General features: G+C 38.3%; 1 long non-coding RNA gene across 1 annotated transcript in view; it reads left to right on the top strand.

Annotated features, from left to right (window-relative positions):
• LOC113972068 overlaps positions 1 to 13,329 on the top strand; it is a 60,980-nt gene that overhangs the window by 15,453 nt on the left and 32,198 nt on the right. Inside the window, exon 5 of the long non-coding RNA XR_003535756.1 lies at positions 11,185 to 11,264. This is a non-coding gene — a long non-coding RNA (uncharacterized LOC113972068). The remainder of the gene's footprint in view (positions 1 to 11,184; positions 11,265 to 13,329) is intronic.

The following is a 13,329-nucleotide window of genomic DNA, read 5'->3' as shown; positions in this document are numbered from 1 at the left end:
TACAAATTAATCATCAACAACTGGCATTAGTGGAAGTTGGGCCCCCTCACTACAAGAAGGACGTTGAGGTGCTGGAGTGTGTCCAGAGAAGGGCAATGGAGCTGGTGAAGGATCTGGAGCACAAGTCTTATGAGGAGTGGCTGAGGGAGCTGGGATTGTTAAGCCTGGAGAAAGGGAGGCTCAGGGGAAATCTTATCCATCTCTAACAACTCCCTGGAAGGAAGCTGTAGCCAGATGGGGATCAATCTCTTCTCCCAAGTAACAAGCAACAGGACAAGAGGAAATGGCCTCAGGTTTTGCCAGAGGAGGTTTAGATTGGATATTAGGAAAACATTCTTCACTGAAAGGGTGGTCAGGTACTGAACAGGCTGCCCAGGCAAGCAGTGGAATCACTATCCCTGGAAACATTCAAAAAAAACCTGTGGATGTGGCACATGGGGACATGGTTTAGTGGTGGACTTGGCAGTGCTGGGTTCATGACGAGACTCAGTGATCTTGGAAGTCTTTTCCAACATTATTGGTTCCATGAGTCTGTGATTGTACATGAAGACATTCTCATTTGCTTACTAAAATTTGAACTGGACTCACTGCAGTGCAGTGACATTCTGTCTTCCTGTCTTATGTTTAACAGGACATCTTTCTTCCATCACTGTAAGAAAACACCTTAAACTTAACTTCTGGGATATGGATGTTTCTTCTGGATTTACTAAATGGAGCTTACAATGCTTGCCTTGACACGTTTCATGAACATTCTTTGTGTTCTATTTCTATCAGGTCTCTTTCTCCTAGCTGTCTCCTCACCATTTCCTTTGAGAGGCATCAAGATTGTTCCTCTGCCCTGTTTCAAGACCTGAATAATTCTACAAAATTAATGCATGATGTCAAGTATGGGTAGAAATAAGCCATTATGTCACTCATCACTATATTAATCATTGATTTATTCAGCTCACTCTCAACCTTCCTACAAATATATCACATCTTATAAAATTTCTGTCTGTTGCTATTTTTAGCAGATAAACATCAGCCAGCAAAATAAACATTTCCATTCCATAGTATGAGATAGAGTGTAGGAAAATATATTTGATTCCTCGTTATTAATTTCAGGGGGTTTCTGTATTTGTGTCTAGTCTTTGCCTGTGTACACATATTTCTATAAATTTTAGAACAGATCAGTTTTATTCTGCACAGTACAACATCGAAAAAGTATCAGCCCCTAAACTGAGAAGCCAGTGAGTAATTTCCCTCTCTCTCAGACTGTAAAATGTTCAGAAGTACATATGTATATATGTGTATTTTTTAACTACAACATATTTCTTCATGGAATGTGAGATTTCTATCATTGCAGCAATGGGCACAGTAAGGCAAGAGTACAGATGATTACAGTTTGCACAAAGTGAATGGAAGTTTGTTTTCCCATAGCACAGCAGGTAAGGAAAACACATAAAACCTCTTTGTTGAAAAGAGATGATGTTTTCACATATTTTACTTTTACAAAAAGCACTTGTTTTGTAGATTTTCTTATTTCATTTCACTTAAGAAAATCAGGCACGAGAAGAGTGAATAGAATGTAAAATAGAAATAAAACTATTTTCTGTGCAGAAAACAGTGAAGAAGTAGAGAGTTCAGAAACAGTTGTCAGGCTGCCTTTGTACCCTTCAGTCCTGCTTAAGCATTTACAACCATGCCTCATTTCCTATCTCAAAGCTGAATTGTAGTCTGCAGCAATCCTTGAAAGGGTTGGTTTTTTCTCCTTATTTGAACATTTTTGAGGCAATGCTTAATAAGCTGGTGGATGCCTTGCAAGAACCATGTGATGAGACTGTGCCTCCTTGATAGGAATATCTGACATTGAACTACCTGACAGGCAACCTGGAGAATTTGTCTGTTTAGAAGATTGCTTACTGCCAATCTTCCTCTTATGGTTTATAATAAAGGACAGTCCAAATAAGAAGATAAATCATTGGAGATCTGCTTCGGCTGAAAAATAAGAGAAGTTCTTTCAAGCATAAAGATTAGGGGTTCAGCTTTTTTTTTTTTCCAGTTAGGATCCAGAGGATTAAATTAGTTTCTGAAGTAAATCTAAAAGGTTTAGTTTGAAAATCAGATTGAAAACTTCAACCTCTTGCATGATTTAAGTGCTTTCTTGTTTCATTTGGGTTCGACATACCACAAGAGTCAGACACTTTTGTGTTCATGTTTCAGTGCAGATGGTACTCAGGATAAATCAATACTTACGTATGAATTGTCCTCACAATTAATGTTAAAAGGCAGATACTTCTGCATTTAATCATGGTTACTGGTTATCAGTGCAGAGCAAAACTGTGGGACAACTACAAGAGAAGAGAGGTTTAGCTCAGTGGAGTACAGTTATCCAGATCAGATTTCCTCTTTTCATCTTCCATTTCAGTTAGATAGTGCTACAAGACGTCTCCTTTCCTTTTGTGGAACCAGTTGTATCCTGCTTACATGCATGAAATCCAGTGGGCTAGAACACAAGGGACATTGTGTCCAGATCAATCAAACAATGAGATTCACCATAAGAAAATTAAATCTCATCAGTGAGAGAAACACCATTTTCTCAGCACTCTCAAATCATACTACCTTGTTTTCTCTGTACAAGATACACTTCTTGACCTGATGCCACTAATATGAATAGACAATAAGACACATACTAGAAGCAAAATAGCAAATGGCTAGTGAGTTATTTAACAAAAAGAAAACAACCCACTGCATACCATTCTACAAGCTAAAAAAATATGACATTTTAAATTTCAATAGTTTTTAAATTGTGCAGTAATACAGAAGTAGATTTAATTTCCAACTGAAGTAGCTTATTAGAACACCTGGTTTCACACACAAAAGCTGTGAATTTTATCTTTTTCCAAGTGCTTTGAGATACATTGTCTCTGATAGATAACTAATGTACAAATTGTAGAGAGGAAGTTTTATAGATTTTGTTTAGCCTAATGTATAAATTTATGTTCGATTCTGAAGTTCGCTACATGTAAACATCCATTTGCCAACTTTGAGAACAAATGTTTCAAGTATCAGAAAATTATCTGTGTTTTTAGCTGTATGATACAGCTAAAAATAAAAATAAAAATAGTGTAACTACTGTTAAAATTTCCTGTATTGCAGATAAGTGGTAATCTGATGTGCTTTTGTATTTATATAACATATTCTGACTATTGGAAACATATATATAAAAATCAGTAATTTTTTTTCATTTCCTCTTCCCTTTGTTGTAACTCTTGACTTATGACTGAGAAAGGATTTTTGAAGCCAATAGCACTAAACCCCATGCAGCTACTGAAAATGTTCTTTTCTCTCTGGCTGCAAAAGCTTACTGCCTAATCCCAGAGAATTAATAAATCATGTAAAACAGACAGTTAAGGAACAACTTGACAATTTAGGAAGTGCTGTCAACCCCTCTGCCCATGGGTTCCCAGCTGATGCTCCAGAGACCTGCCTCAAGACCCTCACCAGATGTGATCAGCTGGATCTCACACTCAGGGCAGTGGTGACACAGAGGGCCCATTCATCCCGCTGCAGTTGCATGGGCAACTCCAACACCCCCCAGGTGGACTCTCCAGGCAGCTCAGAGCCCCATCTGGTAGCCATTCGGATGATGTGAACCCAGAGATTATTTGAAACGACTTCTTTCTTCTTTCACTATGTCCCGCTGTTGTGATGAGACATCATGACTGATGTGAAGCCCAAAACTTATTTTATGTTATATCATTAACAGCCATCAGTTTTATGAACTTCTTCCAGCCTTCTCAGAAGCTTGAATATGGAATCTGTCAAATTTCATCAAAAGTTTAGATAATTGCATAGGTTGATAGGTTTAAGTATCTGTCAGATTATTTATTTCAAAAACATCTAGGAAAGCAACTGGGCAATTATTAACCACTTTGGTTACCATCATCAAATGTAGCTGGCAGTGAAAGCATCTAAACTGTAAATCTATTCTAGTGTTTGATGGATTATACCAGAATGTGAACAGAAGAAATATTTCTATCCCTAGGCAGTAGTATCTTTAAGCTTTCATTTTACTGTATTATAGATTACCATACATAGGAGGAACTCAGCAGATTTTCTAGATTTCTCTTACTGTCACTTCCTGTAAGTTATGGTACATTATGTAGTATTTAAGCTTACTCATGTAACACCAAGTTCTCTCAAATTTTAATCAATTTTTCAGTGAGATCACTGTAGAAATAGATCTGAAAACAGGAAAAAGTATGATATAATCAGAAGAGAAATGAGTCATATTTGCTGCCCTAAGGTCTAGGCTGACCTAGTGACATTGTGCACTCAAATATCTTAATTTGCTGGTCAATTGTAAAATGCATCTCTTGGAACGTATGGAGTCTTCTAACTGTGTGCACAGAAGTATTAGATCAGCCTAAGCTGGTTGTGAAATCAGAGTAAGATTTTTAAGTAAAAATTGTAACTAAAGGTTAACTAGAGTGACTTGGATTAAAAAAATGAGACTTTGTAAACACAGAGAAAATTACAGTAGTCCTATATGAAGCTTGAGAAACAAATGCCTTCTTTAAAAAACGGTGAAGTGAGGACGAGAAATTAGGGTTTACCGATTCAGAATTTATCTACCTTAGACCTTGAATCTAAACGTAGGAAAATCTTCACATCTCTCAGTCCATTATGGGATCCATAGGTAATAGTACTCTTCTTACAGACAAAGAGAGCCTTAGTCTACCTGCATAAATACCAAGAAAAAGTCCTGAAATGTGTAGCTTGAAATCAGAGCTGTCACCACCAAGTTTCTTAGGAAAACACCTGACTTCAATTCATTCCCTGAGTTTGAGCTTGACAACTATGCTTTTCATTGTGAGGCAGATCTTGAGCTAGAAGTAGCCTGTTACCAGACACAGTTCAGGTATCCTTCAATGCGATAGAAAGCCACTAAAGGATGTACAGGGTTTGCATCAAAAACAATGTAAAACAATAGCTCTTAGGATGCTATTCCAATATAGCCAATGTTGTTGTCAAATTTCATTAATTCAACCCTATCCTCATCCTAAACTGTATATGCTTTCCCGTGGTGTCTCAGTATGTATCATATATGACACAGTCTTGCATATTTAAAGGCTTAAAAGTCAGGAATTAAAACTGGTTGGCTCTTAGACCTTTAAAAAATACAAGAATGTTTCAGAGTATGCTGTTGAACTGCTGTAAAACTTTGAGTACACTAAACCCTGTTACACTTCACTACTGCTGGTGCACTTAATAATAGGCCACCAGAATCTTCAAGTGTGGTGCCAGGATCATTTACAGTAACCTAAACTGGTGGTGCCAAAAAGAAAGATCCTACTCTGCCCCAAGGTGTGCATTTCCACAGCCTCACTCAGGCTTCACAAGGAAATATGCCAGATGACAACACCGATCTGGCTTAAAACTATGTCACCAGAAGAAAATAATCCATCTCAGAGAAGTGAGGTGGAGTAGAACCCTGTCTTTAAAATTTTGAATCATTTTAGCACGATAATGATCCCCTAGGCTTTTTAAGCTACGGGCTGAAAAGCTGCCCAGCACAAAAGGATCTAGGACTGCTTGACAGTAGTTGAACATGAGCGTGTGTGCGCCCAGGTGGCCAAAAAGGCCAATGGCATCCTGGCTTGTATCAGAAAAAGTGTGACCACCAGGACCAGGGAAGTACTTATCCCTCTGTACTGAGGCCAAAGCTTGAGTCCTGTGACCAGTTCTGCGTCCCTCAGTTCTAGAAAGACATTGAGGTGCTGGAGCATGTCCAGAGAAGGGCAATGGAGTGGTGAAGGGTCTGGAGCACAAGTCTGATGAGGTGGGAAGTCACTGAAATCTCCTAAGTGTGTGGAGCTATGAGCAATGGCATGTGAATAGATTCTTATTTTTGATAATGTAGTTGCAACATAAATTTGTTTTAAAAGGTACTGACTGGAGAGCTTTATAACTGTAAATAAAAAAACATTATGCAGGAATCTATAAAAGCATAATTCACAGAACAAATATTTCAATTGAACTAACGCAAAAAGTAATCTGCCATATCTAGGTCATAAATGAAAATGAATATATAGTCTTTTGTCTCCAACTACTCCCAACACCAGAATATGAGACACTTTGGCAGAGGCCTATGCAAAGAATAATCTCTCCTCAAAAAAGCTCAAGACAGTGATAGTGGGAATCTCACAAGCCAACAGTGGGAATAGACTCATCAGTATTTGTGTGGGCACGCACAAAGTCCGTCTGTGCTAAGCTTGGCTGAAGCCACTGCTGTGAGTCACTCACAAATTTAAACAAAAAGTGTTGTGGAAGATTAAACTGAGACTGAATAAGGAGCTCGCAGTCTTCACCATGTGTATTTAAGATCCTGTTCATTTTACTACAGATTGACAACATGAACAAAACAAGGGAGCATTTAACAAGCGTTGAAGACAAATGCCTTCAGTGTTCCAGGTTTTGCCTCATTCTCCCTTCTACTCCCTACGGCAAATTGAAGGCATCTAAAATAATTTGTCTTAAATAAGTATTTTCTCATCAAAATCTCTCTTCATATTTCAGTGCAGCTAGCTGAGATATGTTGGTGTAGTAGAGAACACAATTTAACGTGGGTTGTTTTGAATGCTTATTGGCAAATGTTTTGAAAATTTAAGTCACTTGTAGTCTTTCTTTCTTCCATACTGAGGAAAGCAGAATTTAGAGAAGGGATATCTTCAGGTTTGTAGGTAGAAAGACAGTAAAGTGGGGCATTTCTGTCAGCTTTATATAAACCAAACAGGTAGAAAGCAATAACAAGTGATACAACAGCTGTGATAATTTGTTACTCTACCATTTAAGTACTGGTGGTTTCTGATAAATGTAGAAACAAAGGGATTAATTCTTCACCATTCCTATTCTGGTTTTATAGATATCTGATGTTCAAGGCCTGATAGTAATTTTTCGGAAACAGAGGCTTTCTAGGTATCTAGAACAGATATTATTAAAAAATAAGTACAGTTTAAGATGCTATCTTCTTTGCCTTTTAGGTGGCTATCTAGTTAAGTTTGTACTTACCCTGTGGATGTTTTTCAGCTGCCTCTGTCAGTAACAAATGCAGATCATTCCATTACCTTGTAAATTCAATTACATACTAGTTAGCTGAGATGTGACACCGCCGGTGTACTGCAGCACATAATTCAATCTGATTTCATTTTTCTCATCTTTGTGTGCCACTTGTAAAATCCAGATGTATTGCCAAGCTCTTCAAACACATTTCCAGCAGCAGCATGAGCTGAACAAGAGCCTCTCATTCCTTGACAGACTCCTCAGGCAGCTGCGTGGGTGGCTTTGGAGTTTCTTTGTGGTCTTTCATGTGGTTGAGTTGCTGATGGGCTGTTTTGTCTGCTTTGCCCTCCTGGGTATCAGTTCCCTTTGATTTTGAGGAATTTACACATCTTTATCCATCTGAGAATACAGTTCTGTGTAAAACTCTTCTGAATTATGCAGAATCTATTTCTTCGTAAGAAAAATGTATCTTCTAAATCCATGACCTGGATTACAGTTGGATTGCATATAACCTCAAAATCTGACATTGAACATTTGATTTCAATTATTTATTTATCTGCCTAAAATAATGGGCATCCTTACAAAGCACAACCTGATTAGAGTTTATGGGATATCAACAGAGAAACAGAAAATGGAACTTAAATGTTTTCCTGCAAAATTTTTCAAGCTAAATTTTGTGACTGCTGCATCCAAACAAATCATATGGATAAGATATGGTTGCGTAGATGCAATGGAACTGAATTGTGTTTCTAAACAAACTCCCACATATTTAAAAAACTGGCAAAATTTTGAGAGTCCTCTTGTTCTTCCTCCTTTTTGACTGACTGCAACTCCTGTCTGTGATCCCGAGAGGTGAGGGGCACTGTTCATCTCTACCTGGTTGCAAAGTATGTAATCACATTACCTCTTATATTTGCTTGAAAAAAAAAGGCATACAATTTCCCTACGTATAATAGATAACACAGAGTTAAACTGCATGGTTAATATGCTGATGAAGATTTCAGAAACAGTTAGGATTAGTCCTAGGCTCCTGAAAATCTTTGCTTTGAACTGCTGAAATGTGACAAACTGTTAGAAGTAAAATCTTGGAGCGTTTGTCACCACCTGATAGCCTGTTACTACTTGTTACCGAGCTGTGGGCACTGGTTTTTTCCCTTAGGGTGACTGTTTGTTAGGGAAGTTTTATCACAGCAGGGTTCCTGACATAACAATGTTTACCGTGTAGCAAGAACAAATAAGTGCTCGTGGCATCTGCAGATAAATACGGAGAATGTGAGCAGTGATGACAGAAGGGGAATATATTTATGATAGCTCAGCTAATTAGTATGATTAAATTAGAAACAGATGGGATAATCTGCAGCATACAGTCTATGCTGTACGAGTTATATGCTGTATGAGTTATTTTAGTTCAAATGATCTTCTAAAGGAAATGGAAGAAGCCTCTAGACTGAACAAAGCACACTGTTGTAGCAAGTAGGATGAATTAGTAAATCATTTTACCACTAACTCCTAGGCTACATTGTTCTAAGTCTTTATGATATATGGATAGAGGATGCTCCCTGACAATACACATGGTGGCAGTGAGCTTGAGAATATGTTTATTTCTCCCTGACAAACTTTCTCTTGTCCATCAACAAAACGTTATTTTGAAGGCTTGTTGAAATTATGGTCACATAAAGTGGTTTATATTCCAATTATAAATTTTTGATATATTGGTTTTAAAAAGACAGACTCAGTGAAATAAAAAGTCCTACAGAACTGAATTCGTAAATGCCTATTTAACACAGCTCTGTCACAATGACAGAGCTAGTTCTGTCCATCCATTAACTGTATAAACTGGAATTTGTTGAAAGGGTTACAGCAAAAAGGTGGGGTGCAGATCTGCTTTGATGTGCTGGTGGAACCAAGGCCTATCCCTCTCCCTCTCACACCACTGAAAGGTTTGTCTGATTAAGGTGAATACGGTTGAGAGCTGGCTAAAGATAAGTCTGAGGGAATGCTGGTGCACTGGAAGCAAGCAGAGCTAAGGTGAGAAGTGCATCTTGTTTCTTTTACAGATGACATAGAGCCGCCACTTTTGTTCTCTGAGAATTCTTTGAGATCCTCGATGACAGTAAAGCAACGACACCAATTTCCACAAAGACACATTCTGTCTGTATCTAGTCAGAAAATAGGAATAAGAGTGGACCTATATATCTTTAACATTATCTACCCATGAATAGATGACTGGAATATGCAGTATAGGAGTTTATTCCATATATCCACAAAGCAATGCAGAATTGGTGCAGGATTTGCTTGCACTGTGTTTGGTTGGGCTGCCTAAGCCTTTAGCTCGGGTCTGGATTAAAGCTATGACAATCATTAAGTGCTATTTCTCCTCTGGCTCTCAGCAAGTAGACAAGCAGAGAGGGGAAACAAATGAATGCTAGTTCTGCCTTTTGATCAAATCTATCAATAAACACTGTTGAGCTGAGCATGGTTATTACGATTTGCTGCTTCGTAGGCATGGTGTCTTTTCTTTCATGGAGCAATTAAGAGAACAGGGAGGAAAACTGGGGTCCAGAATTTTATCTCTCAGTGAAAGTGCCTCACAGTGCTTCGTCTGATAAATAAATCAGCTGCCACTCTGCCCACCCACCTTGTTTATGAGAAGTGCCTTGAGCCACTTATTGGGCCTGAAACAGGTGAGGCATGGATGAGAATAACAGATACATCAGCTGCTCCATCAGAAAATGAAAAGGAATTAGTAGAAATTTTATACTACAGTGATTCTGTCTGTAGTGATGATAATTTCACCATCTACCAGATGGACTATAAGAAGAACACTGCTTTTCAGTAATGGTGCAGGTCAATTGGATTTGGATCTGTTGGATTATGGCTATATGAGATGTTCAGGCACACCGTCTGAGTCTGCATTTTTCAGTTTGTTGCAGTGTTTTTTCAGGCAGATGTTGTAAATTAGCTACAAAAATATTAAAGGCAGGCAAAAATCCCTTCTGGTAGTTTTGGGTGTGATGTGGAGTCCACACAGACTTGCTCACAAAGACACTGAAACTGATATGACTCAGCAAAGATCCTGAAGTGACTTGAAATGATTTTCTGCTGCCATTTGCTCACTTCTTGGCTTACAGCCTCAGCCACACATCTTATTAGCTTCCCAGAAATCTGTGAAGTATAGAGCTCTGATGCTTTCCCTCAACCACAAAGAGATGTGAGTACTTTAACCATTAGTCTCCTTTAGTACACCAAATAAATACAGTCTACTGAATCTAAATAAGGAAACTTGTCAATATAGAGTTGCAGCACCATGGCAGTTACAGTTTAGAAGTAAAATTCCTGTGATGCTCATAAAGGAGCTTTAAGGAAGCCAAAATTTTGCTCTTTGTTAAATAAACTTGACTAATTTACCTGATAATTCATTAGTGACTTATCAAGCATTGCTTATCGAATGCTTAAAATACTGTCTCCAGTTATTGTAAAACATGCACTCCGTTTTAATCAATATTGAAAGTAGTTATTGAGAGGATTTTGACTCTATCTGCTGACAGATAAATGTACATGAATAATGTACACAGATATGCTTTTGCTGCTCTGTCAACTTTCTCTTCTGTAAGTGGTGTACAAGTAGGTGTACAGAAAGTAGGGGTTTGCTCCCATTATCCTGAATTGCTCGTATTTACAAGTCTAATAAGCACAGTCCAAACCATGGTCTTCTATTCAGCAGCTACATCAGTGTGGCCATATCGTTAAGCGATCAAGTTTGAGCTCTGAGGTAAAGTAACACAAATTTCTTTCCAGCCTTATACCTTCCAGCACATGAATTGTGTGATAGCTGGTGATAACCTGGTACGATCAATCAGATTCCCTTCCCCTCTGTCCTCACAGTAAACTGATGACAGGCTTTCTGGATGCTCTCTTTAAAGTAGAAGATATGCAAGTTATTTTAAAAATACCTGTTCTTGAGGGAAAATAGAGTCTGAAAAACAGGGAGTCGGTGAGCATAAAGCTACTGCTTGAAAGCACTTCAACTCTCCATCTGTGTCAATCCCAGAAGTACGAGAAGAGGCCAACTGCTATGTGTAAGCAGTTTACCTCATCAGAAACCAAATACTAGTGGCTATTTATTTGCCTTACTTTCAGAGGAGCGATCAGGACACGAGTGTCAACACTTTTTATAGTTGTGGGTAGAACAGCAGAGCTGCTGCTGTGAGAGAAGTCTAGTAAGTATCTCCGAAACAATCTCTTATTTTGTCTATATCTTTGTGTTTAAGAGACACAAAGTGTCTCTTAAAGCTGAAGTTTTAAGGAAGTTGAAACTTTTACACACAAATACAAGGTAATTTAAGGGTTTTTTCTAGCATCAGAGGACAGACTGTGTTAGAATAGAGGTGTAACTGGGGTCTAGGAGAATGCTAAGTGCTTTCATCTTTATAATTGAGGCCTATTGGTTAGGTGAAAGGAGATAGTGGTAGTGCTACACACTAAATATGCCATCCTCAAGGATATCAGTCAAATATTTTTCCTGAAAATTTGCTTTTTCCTACTGTATTTATGACATACCTTCCAGATGTCCTTAACAAAATGGACAATTTCCTTGCTTTCCCTTCATGTGTGATAATTACTGACATTTAAACATGGCTAGAGATGAAGTTTATTCATGTACTTGGAGCAGATTGTCCTTTGACAAAATGACAAGATTTGAGCTAACTAGCAAGTATATTATTGTTGCTTGTAACACACCTGGCAAACCAAACTATACCAGTGTGGGATACTACACTCAGAACAACAGGACACAGTTTCAAGCTGTTCCAGGGGAGGTTCAAGTCGGACATTAGGAGGAATTTCTCCAAAGAAAGAGTGATTAAGCATTGGAATTGACTGCCCAGAGAGGTGGTGGACTCACTGTCCCTGGAGGTGTTTAAGAAAAGACTGGACATGACACTTAGTGCCATGGTCTAGTTGACATGGTGGTGTTTAAAGGTTGGACTCAATGATCTCAGAGATCTTTTCCAACCTAATTGATTCTGTGATTCCTTATTGCATCTGCTCTGATAAAAGACCGTAAAAATACATCTTTAAGGAATTCTGGGATAAAAATAACTATATTGCAAGTCAGTCTTGACTAACACAAAGAAACCAAAATTTTACTTTGGTGAATGAGAAGGAGCACTTCCATTAAGCCAGAGTTTGCTGTCACTCAAAAAAGATGCATACATCCACTTCCTTTCTTTTAAGTCATATCAAACAGTCTGTTATATACTAAGTGATGCCTATTTAGCCATGGAGGCCTAGCTTAGCATTTACAACACCTAGAGAGCAGGTAGCTGGACCATCAGAATACCTGTGTTAGGTACCCAGACCCTGGGTGGTGTCACTGGAGAACTAGAAGTATTTCTGGACCTGATCAGGTTGCTTTGGTGACAGTATGAGCATTACCTGTGCTTTGGTTATGTGATGGGGGAGCATTTGCTCGGCCTCCTGCTTAAAACAGCTGTTGCTGTATCAAGTCTTAGAAAGACCACAAACCCCACACATTTTGGTCGGCAATACCATCTTTTCCATGTGGACTTCTCCATCTAACTATGTGGGGCAGTTGCCATGGCCATTACAGGCCATAAACATCTCCTCCTATAAATTCTTTCTAAACCCCCAACAAAGGCTGTGTTTGTTAAACATCTCGTTTAACATCCTAAAGGCTTGTATTGTCATTTAGTATCAGAAATGAAATGCACTCTTTTTTTAACTACACTTTTTCTATCTCTCTTTTTTTTTTACTTAGTTTGCGTCTCTTAGAAACTGAATTTTCCACTGAGCTTTTTTATCTTGCAAACGTAATGTCAGCACCTGCAACTAATTTTTAGATGCATCATATATTCGTATATGTTATGTATGGTTGTAAAATTTACTTTGTCTGCCTAGGTACTACAATGTTTTGGGATTTTTTTTTCCCTTCTGAATAGAGTAGTATATAATTCTTCAGCTTATCTGCTGTACATATGCCATGTACACAAGTTCTCCGTTTTCCTCAAAGGGACTACCTTTTCCAGTGCTCTGCATGTCAAGAGATATAGGGATAAGTGGAGCTTGATGAATTACACAAGTTGCAACAGCATTTCTTTCTGGCTCTTCTTTTAGTGGCTTCTAACTCTATCCAGATAATCTATGGCTAACAAATCTTGTAAAAATACTAACTCTGGTAGTGTAATTTTTGAGATTCAGAGACACTACTCAGCCTAGGGTGACTTGAGGCAGTAGTACACATAGTTTCTTAGTTACTCTTCCCAG

The sequence above is a fragment of the Neopelma chrysocephalum genome, unplaced genomic scaffold (genome assembly GCF_003984885.1).
Source record: "Neopelma chrysocephalum unplaced genomic scaffold, ASM398488v2 Primary Assembly neopelma1_88, whole genome shotgun sequence".
Lineage (NCBI taxonomy): Eukaryota > Metazoa > Chordata > Aves > Passeriformes > Pipridae > Neopelma > Neopelma chrysocephalum.
Note: the sequence above shows the minus strand (reverse complement) of the source record. Positions and strands in the feature narration are given on the sequence as shown.